The following is an 11,023-nucleotide window of genomic DNA, read 5'->3' on the forward strand; positions in this document are numbered from 1 at the left end:
ATAAGGTGCAGTATTATAGTAGTTATATTCTTGTATATAGGGGGGAGTATTATAGTAGTTATATTCTTGTATATAGGGGGCAGTTTTATAGTAGTTATATTCTTGTATATAGGAGCAGTATTATAGTAGTTATATTCTTGTATATAGGGGGCAGTATTATAGTAGTTATATTCTTGTATATAGGGGGGAGTATTATAGTAGTTATATTCTTGTATATAGGGGGGAGAATTATAGTAGTTATATTCTTGTATATAGGGGGCAGTATTATAGTAGTTATATTCTTGTATATAGGGGGCAGTATTATAGTAGTTATATTCTTGTACATAGGGGGCAGTATTAAAGTAGTTATATTCTTGTACATAGGAGGCAGTATTACAGTAGTTATATTCTTGTACATAGGAGGCAGTATTATAGTAGTTATATTCTTGTACATAGGGGGCAGTATTAAAGTAGTTATATTCTTGTACATAGGGGGCATTATTATGGTAGTTATATTCTTGTAGATAGGGGGCAGTATTATAGTAGTTATATTCTTGTATATAGGGGCAGTATTATAGTAGTTATATTCTTGTACACAGGGGGCAGTATTATAATACTTATATTATTGTACATAGGGGGCATTATTATGATAGTTATATTCTTGTAGATAGGGGGCAGTATTATAGTAGTTATATTCTTGTACATAGGAAGCAGTATTATAGTAGTTATATTCTTGTATATAGGAGCAGTATTATAGTAGTTATATTCTTGTATATAGGGAGCAGTATTATAGTAGTTATATTCTTGTATATTGGAGGCAGGGCCGCCATCAGGAATTTTAGGGCCCCATACAGCTACATTTTCTGGGCCCCCCTACCGTGGCACCGCCTGTTAACGGTACTCCGTCCAGCACTATATCATGCTACATCAGGGGAGTATTAGGGGTACTGATGTGAGGGGCCCGGCCAAACCTAATTCAAAGGGGGGCCCGGCAACTGCCGCGACTTGCCTTTGGTAGAAAAAAAACAGGCCCCTGCAATGGGGCTCGTTTTTTTCACCAAAAGAATGTCGTGAGCAGCGGGCCCCCCCCCCTCTCGTCATGGGGGCCGTCAAACACCACGTGACCGATCGCGCGCACTCGCAAACTCCCGTGCGTGCGCACTCGCGGACGTCCGCGACCGCACGCACCCGCGACCGCCCGCGCATGCGTCCACCCGCGACCGCACGTACCCGCGACCGCCTGGAACCGTGCACCGAATTTTGAGGCAGATTTTGACCTGCCCACACTATCTTGCCGCGTTTTTTGCCCGGGGCGATTGAGGACAGCAGACAAAAAAACGCAGCGAAAAATGCATTTTCTGCCTCCCATTGATTTCGATGGGAGGTCAGAGGCGGAACCGCGGCAAGAAAGGACGTGCTACTTTTTCTTTTTTCCGCGACTGGCTCCCATTGATTTCAGATTAAATCAATGGGAGGCGGTTTTGGAAGTTGTTTGGTGCTGATTCTGACGCAGTGTCCGAGTCAATATCAAGGCCCAAAAACTCTGTGAACTGGGCCTTATTGTTAGGGCTTATTCAGACGAACGTGTAATACGTGCGTGCAACGCGCGTGATATTCACGCCCCTCGCACGGACCTATGTTACTCTATGGGGCCGTTCAGACTGTCAGTGATTTTCACGCAGCGTGTGTCCGTGTGTCCGCTGCGTAAAACTCACGACATGTCCGATATTTGTGCATTGTTCGCGCATCACGCACCAATGGGTCAATGAAGTCAATGGGTGCATGAAAATCACGCCCAGCGCTTCTGCAGCCGTATAAACTATGAATGAAAACAAAAGCACCACGTGCTACAAACATACAAACAGTGTCATAATGATGGCGGCTGCGCGAAAATCACGCAGCCACGCATCATACGGGGCTGACACACGGAGATATTATGGACCTTTTGCATGCGCAAAATGCCACGTTTTTTGCGCGCGCAAAAAGCACACGCTCGTGTAAATCCGGCCTTAGGGTAGGAACACACTAGGCATGAACACTGCGGATTTTATGCAACACATTTTATTGTGGAAAATCCGCAGCGTATTACAGTCGCAGCAGAGTGGATGAGATTTGAACAAATCTCATCCACACGCTGCAAAAAAAATGGACCTGCAGTGTGGCTTTTGGCTTTTTAAGCCGCAGCGTGTCAATGTATTCTGTGGAATCGCTGCTCCTCTGTTGCGGAAATGCTGCGGTTCTGCCGCAAAAATCACAAATGAGAAAAAAAAAGGTACTTTTTTAAATTGATAAAAAAGTTTAGACTTACCCCGGCCGTAGTCCTGCTGACGCGATCCTCTATTCTTAGCGCAGCCCGGCCTCCTGTCATGACGTTTCATCCCATGTGACTGCTGCAGCGGTCACATGGTCTACAGCGTCATCCCAGGAGGCGGGGCTACGTTCAGAAGAGAGAGATGCGTCACCAGGACTACGGCCGGGGCAAGTCTAAACTTTTTTCTCCCTGCAGGATTCCCGCAGCGGACACGCCTCACCAAACCTGCGCCTCTATTTGGTGCGGTTTTGCTGTCGGAATTCCATGCGGCTACCGGGGCGGATAAGCTGTGTAGTTTTACTCAGCATATCCGCCTAGTGTGTCCCTTATGATGTCGCTCCTGGAGCTGCTGCCGGTCTCTAAATAGGCAGTTGGTCCAGTAGAATTTGGAATTATTTTTTTTGTGAACCAGCTTAAAAAAATCCAAAACTTTTGTGTTAGGGCCTGTTCACATCACCGTTGGCTTCCGTTCCGTCTGAGGTTTCCGTCGGGTGAACCCCGCAACGGAAAGTGAAAGTGACAGCACAGCTTCCGTCACCATTAGCGCAGTCGACTACGCTATTGATTCCGTCCGAAAACCAGCCGGAATGGTGACGAACGGAAACCATTAGCGATGTTTCCGTCACCATTGAGATCAATGGTGACTGAAACGGAAGCTGTGCTGTCACTTTCACTTTCCGTTGCGGGGTTCACCGGACGGAAACCTCAGACGGAACCCCGGAACGGAAGCGAACGGTGATGTGAACAGGCCCTAACACAAAAGTTTTGTATTTTTTTAAGCTGGTTCACAAAAAAAAAAAAATCCAAATTCTACTGGACCAACTGCCTATTTAGAGACCGGCAGCAGCTCCAGGAGCGACATCATAAGGGACACACTAGGCGGATATGCGGAGTAAAACTACACAGCTTATCCGCCCCGGTAGCCGCAGGGAATTCTGCCAGCAAAACCGCACCAAATAGTGGCGCAGGCTTCGTGAGGCGTGTCCGCTGCGGGAATCCTGCAGGGAAAAAAAAGTTTAGACTTGCCCCGGCCGTAGTTTAGGTGACGCATCTCTCTCTTCTGAACGTAGCCCCGCCTCCTGGGATGACGCTGTAGACCATGTGACCTGCAGCAGTCACATGGGATGAAACGTCATGACAGGAGGCGGGGCTGCGCTAAGAATAGAGGATCGCGTCACCAGGACTACGGCCGGGGCAAGTCTAAACTTTTTTTATCAATTTAAAAAAGTACCTTTTTTTTTTTCTCATTTGTGATTTTTGCGGCAGAACCGCAGCATTTCCGAAACAGAGGAGCAGCGATTCCACAGAATACATTGACACGCTGCGGCTTAGAAAGCCAAAAGCCACACTGCAGGTCCATTATTTTTGCAGCGTGTGAATGAGATTTGTTCAAACCTCATCCCCCCCTGCTGCGACTGTGATACGCTGCGGATTGTCCACAATAAAATGTGTTGCATAAAATCCGCAGTGTTCATGCCTAGTGTGTTCCTACCCTAAGGCCGGATTTACACAAGCGTGTGCTTTTTGCGCGCGCAAAAAATGTGGCGGTTTGCGCATGCAAAAGGTCCATAACAGCTCCGTGTGTCAGCAGCGTATGATGCGTGGCTGCGTCATTTTCGCGCAGCCGCCATCATTATGACACTCTGTTTGTATGTTTGTAGCACGTGGTGCTTTTCTGTTTTCATTCCTAGTTTATACGGCTGCGGAAGTGCTGGGCGTGATTTTCACGCACCCATTGACTTCAATGGGTGCGTGATGCGCGAACAATGCACAAATATCGGACATGTCGTGAGTTTTACGCAGCGGACACACGGACACACGCTGCGTGAAAATCACTGACAGTCCGCACGGCCCCATAGAGTAACATAGGTCCGTGCGAGGCGCGTGAAAATCACGCACGTTGCACGGACGTATTACACGATCGTCTGAATAAGCTGAATAAGCCCTAACAATAAGGCCCAGTTCACAGAGTCAGAATCAGCACCAAACAACTTCCAAAACCGCCTCCTATTGATTTAATCTAAAATGAATGGGAGCCAGTCGTGGAAAAAAGAAAAAGCAGCACGTCCTTTCTTGCCGCGGTTCCGCCTCTGAAATCCCATCGTTATCAATGGGAGGCAGAAAATGCATTTTTCGCGGCGTTTTTTGTCTGCTGTCCTCAATCGCCGCGGGCAAAAAACGCGGCAAAAAAACGCGGCAAGATAGTGTGGGCAGGTCAAAATCTGCCTCAAAATTCTTTAAGGAATTTTGAGGCAGATTTTTTTTTGCCTGCAAAATACTGTGTGAACAGGGCCATACATAAACAACACTTTGAGACACTTTACTCACTGTGTCAGAAGAGCTGCTCCCACTCCAGTCCTCTTCAGGCGATGTCTTCCAGGCGATGTCTTCGGTCCAGACGTCCAGTCCTTCACCTCCAGCCAGGCTCCAGGTAAGTTCTGTCCATCTGTGTCCGCGGGTGCGCGCGTGCTGTAGCGCGTGCGAGCGCCTGGGCTGTCGCGGGTGCGCGCTTCCGGGCTTTCGCGGGTGCGCGGGCAGTCTCGAGTGCGGGCGTTCGTGGGTGGACGCTTGCGAGTGCGCACGCGAGGGTGTTTCCTTGTGCGCGTGATCGGTCGCGCGGGCGGTTTGACGGCCCCCATGACGAGAGGGGGGCCCCGCAGCTCACGACATTCTTTTGGTGAAAAAAACGGGCCCGTTTTTTCCTACCAAAGGCAAGTCGCGGCAATTGCCGGTTCCCCCTTTCAATTAGGTTTGGCCGGGCCCCTCACACCAGTACCCCTAATACCCCCCTGATGGCGGCCCTGATTGGAGGCAGTATTATAGTAGTTATATTCTTGTATATAGGGGGCAGTATTATAGTAGTTATATTCTTGTATATAGTAGCAGTATTATAGTAGTTATATTCTTGTATATAGAGGGCAGTATTATAGTAGTTATATTCTTGTACATAGGGGGCAGTATTATAGTAGTTATATTCTAGTACATTGGATCAATATTATAGTAGTTATATTCTTGTATATAGGGGCAGTATTATAGTAGTTATATTCTTGTATATAGGGGCAGTATTATAGTAGTTATATTCTTGTATATAGGGGGCAGTATTATAGTAGTTATATTCTTCTATATAGGAGCAGTATAATAGTAGTTATATTCTTGTATATAGGGGGCAGTATTATAGTAGTTATATGCTTGTATATAGGGGCAGTATTATAGTAGTTATATTCTTGTACATAGGAGCAGTATTATAATAGTTATATTCTTGTATATAGGGAGCAGTATTATAGCAGTTATATTCTTGTATATAGGGGCAGTATTATAGTAGTTATATTCTTGTATATAGGGGGCAGTATTATAGTAGTTATATTCTTGTACATAGGAGCAGTATTATAATAGTTATATTCTTGTATATAGGGAGCAGTATTATAGCAGTTATATTCTTGTATATAGGGGCAGTATTATAGTAGTTATATGATTGTATATAGGGGGCAGTATTATAGTAGTTATATTCTTGTACATAGGGGCAGTATTATAGTAGTTATATTCTAGTACATTGGATCAATATTATAGTAGTTATATTCTTGTATATAGGGGCAGTATTATAGTAGTTATATTCTTGTATATAGGGGGCAGTATTATAGTAGTTATATTCTTGTATATAGGGGGCAGTATTATAGTAGTTATATTCTTCTATATAGGAGCAGTATTATAGTAGTTATATTCTTGTATATAGGGGGCAGTATTATAGTAGTTATATGCTTGTATATAGGGGCAGTATTATAGTAGTTATATTCTTGTACATAGGAGCAGTATTATAATAGTTATATTCTTGTATATAGGGAGCAGTATTATAGCAGTTATATTCTTGTATATAGGGGCAGTATTATAGTAGTTATATTCTTGTATATAGGGGGCAGTATTATAGTAGTTATATTCTTGTATAAAGGAGCAGTATTATAGTAGTTATATTCTTGTATATAGGGGGCAGTATTATAGTAGTTATATTCTTGTATAAAGGAGCAGTATTATAGTAGTTATATTCTTGTATATAGGGGGCAGTATTATAGTAGTTATATTCTTGTATATAGGAGGCAGTATTATAGTAGTTATATTCTTGTGTATAGGAGGCAGCATTATAGTAGTTATATTCTTGTAGATAGGGGCAGTATTATAGTAGTTATATTCTTGTACATAGGGGGCAGTATTATAGTAATTATATTCTTGTATATAGGGGCAGTATTATAGTAGTTATATTCTTGTATATAGTGGGCAGTATTATAGTAGTTATATTCTTGTATATAGGGAGCAGTATTATAGTAGTTATATTCTTGTATATAGGGGTAGTATTATAGTAGTTATATTCTTGTATATAGGGGCAGTATTATAGTAGTTATATTCTTGTATATAGGAGCAGTATTATAGTAGTTATATTCTTGTATATAGGGGTAGTATTATAGTAGTTATATTCTTGTATATAGGGGGCAGTAATATAGTAGTTATATTCTTGTATATAGGGAGCAGTATTATAGTAGTTATATTCTTGTATATAGGGGTAGTATTATAGTAGTTATATTATTGTATATAGGGGCAGTATTATAGTAGTTATATTCTTGTATATAGGAGGCCGTATTATAGTAGTTATATTCTTGTATATAGGGGGCAGTATTATAGTAGTTATATTCTTGTATATAGGGAGCAGTATTATAGTAGTTATATTCCTTTATATAGAGGCAGTATTATAGTAGTTATATTCTTGTATATAGGGGCAGTATTATAGTAGTTATATTCTTGTATATAGGGGCAGTAGTTATATTCTTGTATATAGGGGCAGTATTATACTAGTTATATTCTTGTATATATAGGGACAGTATTATACTAGTTATATTCTTGTATATAGGGAGCAGTATTATAGTAGTTATATTCTTGTATATAGGGGCAGTATTATAGTAGTTATATTCTTGTATATAGGAGGCAGTATTATAGTAGTTATATTCTTGTGTATAGGAGGCAGCATTATAGTAGTTATATTCTTGTAGATAGGGGCAGTATTATAGTAGTTATATTCTTGTACATAGGGGGCAGTATTATAGTAATTATATTCTTGTATATAGGGGCAGTATTATAGTAGTTATATTCTTGTATATAGTGGGCAGTATTATAGTAGTTATATTCTTGTATATAGGGAGCAGTATTATAGTAGTTATATTCTTGTATATAGGGGTAGTATTATAGTAGTTATATTCTTGTATATAGGGGCAGTATTATAGTAGTTATATTCTTGTATATAGGAGCAGTATTATAGTAGTTATATTCTTGTATATAGGGGTAGTATTATAGTAGTTATATTCTTGTATATAGGGGGCAGTAATATAGTAGTTATATTCTTGTATATAGGGAGCAGTATTATAGTAGTTATATTCTTGTATATAGGGGTAGTATTATAGTAGTTATATTATTGTATATAGGGGCAGTATTATAGTAGTTATATTCTTGTATATAGGAGGCCGTATTATAGTAGTTATATTCTTGTATATAGGGGGCAGTATTATAGTAGTTATATTCTTGTATATAGGGAGCAGTATTATAGTAGTTATATTCCTTTATATAGAGGCAGTATTATAGTAGTTATATTCTTGTATATAGGGGCAGTATTATAGTAGTTATATTCTTGTATATAGGGGCAGTAGTTATATTCTTGTATATAGGGGCAGTATTATACTAGTTATATTCTTGTATATATAGGGACAGTATTATAGTAGTTATATTCTTGTATATAGGGAGCAGTATTATAGTAGTTATATTCTTGTATATAGGGGCAGTATTATACTAGTTATATTCTTGTATATCGGGAGCAGTATTATAGTAGTTATATTCTTTTATATAGGGGGCAGTATTATAGTAGTTATATTCTTGTATATAGAGGCAGTATTATAGTAGTTATATTCTTGTACATAGAGGGCAGTATTATAGTAGTTATATTCTTGTATATAGGGGGTAGTATTATAGTAGTTATATTCTTGTACATAGGGGTAGTATTATAGTAGTTATATTCTTGTATATAGGAGGCAGTATTATAGTAGTTATATTCTTGTATATAGGAGGCAGTATTATAGTTGTTATATTCCATTATATAGGAGCAGTATTATAGTAGTTATATTCCTGTATGTAGAACTTTCGGAGGTTTAGATTAACCTCTTCCCGCGCCACGACGTATTATTGCGTCGCGGCGGGGGAGGTATTGTTTGGAGCGATCGTCAGCTGTGATCGCCCACCTCTAACAGCTCATCGGCCCCCCGCAAAGCAATTGGTGGGCGCCAATGGTTGTCATGGCAGCCCATGGGCCTAATGAAGGTCCCTAGGGCTGCCTTTCTTCATCTCCTGTTAAGCCGTGTATCCAGCAGGCCTTAACAGGAGCCTGTAAAAATGACAATACACTGGAATACATTAGTATTGCAGTGTATTGTACCAGGGATCACTGTTTTTTGGTCCCTTCATATATCACAAAAAAATAATTAAAAAGTGATCAAAAAGTCTCATGTAGCCCAAAATGGTACCAATAGAAACGACAGATCGCCCCGCAAAAAATAAGCCCTGATACCGCTCAATCGATGGAAAAATAAAAAAAGTTATGGCTCTCAGAATATGGTGACAAAACTTTTTTTTTTAACTGTTCGTTTCTTCCTTAAAGAGTCTCTTTCACCACATTATAAGTGCCCTGTCTCCTACCTAATGTGATTGGCGCTGTAATGTAGGTGACAGCAGTGCTTTTTATTTTAAAAAACGATCTGTTTTCACCACTTTATTAGCGATTTTAGATTTATGCTAATGAGTTTCTTAATGCCCAAGTGGGCGTGTTTTTACTTTAGACCAAGTGGACAGAGGAGTGTATGACGCTGACCAATCAGTGACCAATCAGCGTCATGCACTCCTCTCCAGTCATTTACACTGCAGATAGTGATATAGTTATATCGCTATGTGCAGTCACATAAACACACTATAACATTACTGCAGTGTCCTGACAGTGAATATACATTACCTCCAGCCAGGACATGATGTCTATTCAGAATCCTGACACTTCTGTAGCGTCTCTGTGAGATCTCGCTGTGAATGAGTTTGTAATCTCGCAAGACTACGCCTGCTATGCTGTAAATCACAGAGGCGCTACAGAAGTGTCAGGATTCTGAATAGACATCACGTCCTGGCTGGATGTAATGTATATTCACGGTCAGGACACTGCAGTAACGTTAGTGTTTGTGTATGAGGCTGCACATAGCGATATAACTATATCACTATGTGCTGTGTAAATGACTGGAGAGAAGTGTATGACGCCGATTGGTCACTGATTGGTCAGCGTCATACACTCCTCTGTACAACGCCCACTTGGTCAAAAAGTAAAACGCGCCCAGTTGTTCATTAAGAAACTCATTAGCATAAAGCTAATATAGAATGAATAAAAGCTAATATAGAAATGATCGTTTTTCTAAATAAAAACCACTGCTGTAATCTACATTACAGCGCCGATCACATTATGTAGGGGATAGGGCACTTATAATCTGGTGACAGAGACTCTTTAACCCCTTCCCGACATTTGACGTATCCATACGCCAAAGTCGGGTAGGGGAAGTATGGAACGGGCTCACGGAGTGAACCCGCTCCATACGATGCGGGTGTCGGCTGTTTGTTACAGCCGACACTTCAGAGTAGCGAGCGGCATCGCGCTCGAGCGCGATCCTGCTAGTTTAACTCGTTAAATGCTGCGGTCAATACCGACCGCAGCATTTAAATCGTCAGAAAGAGGGGGGCGACCCCCTCTTACAGCTCATCGTGCACCCCGCAACGCAATCGCGGGGTGACGATTGTTGCTATGGCTGCCTGGGGGCTTAATGAAGACCCCCAGGTCCGCCATCTTTGTACACATAATAAGCCTTCCCTCCGGCAGGGCTTAATAGATGCCTGTCAGAATCACGATATACTGCAACACATTAGTATTGCAGTATATCGTGCAAGCGATCTAACGATCGCTGGTTGAAATCCCCTAGGGGGACTAATAAAAAAAAGTTAAAATTTGTTAAATAAAGTGTTTTTTTTGTGTAAAAATAAAATTAAAAAATTAAAAGTAAAAAAAAAAAAAAAACCTTTTTCCCCTAGAGCATAGTAAAAAAATAAATAAATAAACCTAATTGGTATCGCCGCGTCCGTAAAACTCTGAACTATCACAATATAACATTATTTAACCCGCACGGTGAACGTCGTAAAAAAAAATATATTGTAAACTCCAGAATGTCTATTTTTTGTTCACCTCATCTCCCACATAAAATGAAATAAAAAGTGATCAAACCGTCACATGTACCCCAAAATGGTATTATTAATAACTACAGCTTATTCCGCAAAAAATAAGCCCTCATGCCACTTAATCGACGGGAAAATAAAAAGTTATGGGTCTGAGAATTTGGCGACGCAAAATAAATTTTCTTTTTTACACTTCGGTTTTTACTTGTAAAAGTAGTAAAATATAGAAAAAACTATACATATTTGGTATCGCCGTAATCGTATTCACCCACAGAATAAAGTTAACATGTTGTTTTAATTGCACAGTGAATCCGTAAAAACTACGCGCAAAAAATCGCTGGTTTTTTTCATTTTCTACCCCACAAATAATTTTTTTCCCCATTTCCCATTATACGGCAAAATAAATAGTGCTACGAAAAACGACAACTCGTCCCGCAAAAATCAAGC

The sequence above is a fragment of the Rhinoderma darwinii genome, chromosome 4 (assembly GCF_050947455.1).
Source record: "Rhinoderma darwinii isolate aRhiDar2 chromosome 4, aRhiDar2.hap1, whole genome shotgun sequence".
Taxonomy (NCBI): domain Eukaryota; kingdom Metazoa; phylum Chordata; class Amphibia; order Anura; family Rhinodermatidae; genus Rhinoderma; species Rhinoderma darwinii.